This window comes from Propithecus coquereli, unplaced genomic scaffold (assembly GCF_000956105.1).
Source record: "Propithecus coquereli isolate 6110/MARCELLA unplaced genomic scaffold, Pcoq_1.0 Scaffold516, whole genome shotgun sequence".
In the NCBI taxonomy this organism is placed as follows: Eukaryota; Metazoa; Chordata; class Mammalia; order Primates; family Indriidae; genus Propithecus; species Propithecus coquereli.
The window spans coordinates 393,929-397,069 of record NW_012151019.1 but is presented as its reverse complement, the minus strand read 5'-3'; the positions used below and the strand labels follow the sequence as shown (position 1 = coordinate 397,069).

Genomic DNA, 3,141 nt, shown 5'->3' with positions numbered 1-3,141 from the left:
CTCTTGAAATGATCCATCTTCAACCAGTGAGAGCCCCTTGAAGTTAACTCCTGAGTCCTTCTGCCCCATCCTTTAGAGATCATTATTTAAGTATTTATGGATGAAATTATATGATTAGAGTTTATTTCAAAATAATCCAAAGGATAGGGTAAGTGGGGAGGTCGAGATGAAGTAAGATTTGCCATGAGTTGATAATTATTTAATCTGGGTGATTGGAATTTCATTATACTATTCTGTCTTCTTTTGTATGTGTTTAAAATTTCCTGCAAAAAATGTATGGAGTTTAAAGTAGGCATAAATGAAGAGAGTGCATTTAGAACAAAGGCACTGAGACCAAGGAAGGTGGGAAATTCTTAAACAATTTTATGTTTCTGGTAAATATAAAACAGGCTTCCTTCATTTGTAATGTGTTAGTATAATTCTAAGGATTAAAATAACTCATAAAGTATGCAGTTATTTGTTTATTGGCCCCCAATATAGGGCCTTTGGATTACCAAAATAATTGATGTGGAGGAAGTGAAATTTTTCTCACACTTTTTATGAGTGCCATCTTTCTTTCAAATTTTGCTTGGACATAGATTTAGGTATATCAGGTAAAAGAGGAAATCGAGAGTGAGATTTTTCTTTTTTTCAGATTTTAACATTGGGATTGTTCATTTAGTAATTTTTAAGCATGTTATTTCAATAACTTATAAGGATATCCTCAGTTATACAGAATTATATATGGGAATAAAAATCTATCTTCCTCTTAAGTATTTTTGCTTCAGAACTCTTATTATGTTTTAGAAAGATATAATATGGTTTATTTCATGACATCTAATGGCATTAAGCATGATCATTTTAACTTGCTTCCTATTCTATCAACAGGTTAATATTAAAATTGGAAGTTTGTGTCTTTTGCTGGATATTGGAAATTGAATGTAATGGCAACAGAATTTATAAAGAGTTGCTGCGGAGGGTGTTTCTATGGTGAAACAGAAAAACACAACTGTGAGTTTGGTTTTGTCTTCAGTAACATTTATTTAGTGCCTTCTTTTTTTGTGGCGTCTTGTAATATAAAGATAAATTAGGCATGTTTCCTAACTTCACGGGGGCAGCAGAAACATAAGTCACACGAGGTAAGTCTTCCAGAACTCCAAGTACCCTGGAGCATGAGTAGAAAGAGATGAATTCAACCCAGGAGACACCCTGAGACATTGCCATAAAGTAGATTGTATTTGCCATAGAAGTCTGAATAGGATTTTAGCAAGCTGGATGGGAAGAACGAAGTAAGAGAAGGTGAAAGTTGGAGATGGGCATAATTAGGTTATTAAGTATGAAATGTCCGATTTCCTTAAGTACAAAGTATGATAGTTGATATCTTTGATACTGTACTACTCTGTCAAAGTATTACTTTGACATTTCTTGTTTTATTTTTATTGTGAAGGTACATCCTCAGTCTTTCAAACACACTTTTTGGCTTGTGATTATCTTCCGAATTTTTTTTTAGAGCAATTTTTGTGAAACAGTGGATAAGTCAAAAATTTGTGTTATTTTCGAATGTGAGTTCCACTGTGGAACCAATGCAGTGCAGATGGCTCAAAATATCAACAAAGTGTTTGGAAAGGATGTGGCTAATGAACGCACAGTACTGTCGATGGTTTGAGAAGTTGTGTCCTGGTGATTTTAATCTTGAAAATATTGGGCAACCTGAGACCAAGATGGATAATGATGAGCTGAAAGCTGTAGTGGAAGTGAATCCATCTCAACCTATGCGGGAATTAGCAACAAGGTTTGATGTTACTATTTCAACAATATTGGACCATTTGAAACAAATGGGAAGGTAAAAAAGCTGGATAGACAGGTTCTGCATGAATTAAACAAGCGTCGTCTTGAAGCTTGCCTTTCTTTGTTGTCACAGCATAAAGGTGAACCATTTATATATCGTATTGTTACATGTGATGAAAAAAGGATTCTTTCTGATAGTAGCAAGTGTTCAGCACAATGATTGGATAACGATGAGGTGCTGAAACACAGTCCAAAACTGAATGTTCATCAAAAAAAGCTAATGGTGTCTGTTTGGTGGTCTAGTGCTGGTATTATCCACTATAGCTTCATGAAACCTGGTCAGTCAATTACAGTGGATGTCTACTGCAGCCAATTGGACAAAATGATGAGGATGCTTGCGATTAAGCAGCCAAGATTGGTCAATAGAGACAGGCCAATCCTCCTGCAAGACAACGCTTGACCACATGTCGCATAAACAATGTTGCTCAAACTACAAACGCTGGACTTGAAAACTCTCTGTCATCCACCATATTCGCCAAACCTTGCACCAACCAACTGACTGTCACTGCTTCTGAGCTTTGGACAACTTCTTGCAAGGAAAAAGATTCAATTCTCAGCAAGTTGTGGAAAATGCCTTTTGCGATTTCATAGCCACTCGCTTTCCAGGCTTCTTTGCTGCTGGCATAAACAAGCTACTGTTTAGATGGCAAAACTATGTTAATAGTTTAGGCACATACTTTGATTAGTTGTGCTGCTTCTTGTTTGAGATATAAACTACACTTTTGATTTGAAATCAGACATTTCATATTTAATGACCTAAATATCTAGGGTCAGTATGCATTTTGTTTTGTGATTTGTTGGAGATTTTTGTAGACTTGGAAAACTAGCTTCTTTTTAGAGTTGCTTTATGTAATTAAGACTGATGTTCACCAGTAGTACTGACAAGACTTGCTTTTGTTGACAGTATTTTTCAATGATTAGATTTTACTTGAAAGCATTGTGTAATTTACTACAAAATAAATTTGTTTTCCACCTATGAACTCTTGTGGAAATGAGACTCTTTAAAAATTGCTCTTACTATTATAATAAATTAACATACTTTGGCAATAGTGTGTTAATTGCTCAAACGTTGCCTGGACAAAATTAACGTAGATCCCACGGATGTTTGATAGGACCCAAGAATAGTTTATGTGTCGGGAATTTCTTCTAAAATGATTAAGTAAGTACCAAAGCATGCTAGGTTAGATTATTATAGGTAATGTATAGGCATATTTGTGACTTCTTTTGTTTTCCTTTTTCTTTATATGCAGTTTCAGAGGAAAGAGACTTTAAAGCAGCAGTCTCAAATAGTCAACATATTATCTGTGTACCTCC

General features: G+C 35.0%; 1 long non-coding RNA gene across 1 annotated transcript in view; it reads left to right on the top strand.

Moving 5' to 3' along the window:
• Positions 1 to 3,141, top strand: part of LOC105820276 — a 15,869-nt gene extending 12,728 nt beyond the window's left edge. The window contains exons 2-3 of the long non-coding RNA XR_001138003.1: positions 868 to 990; positions 3,078 to 3,141. This is a non-coding gene — a long non-coding RNA (uncharacterized LOC105820276). The remainder of the gene's footprint in view (positions 1 to 867; positions 991 to 3,077) is intronic.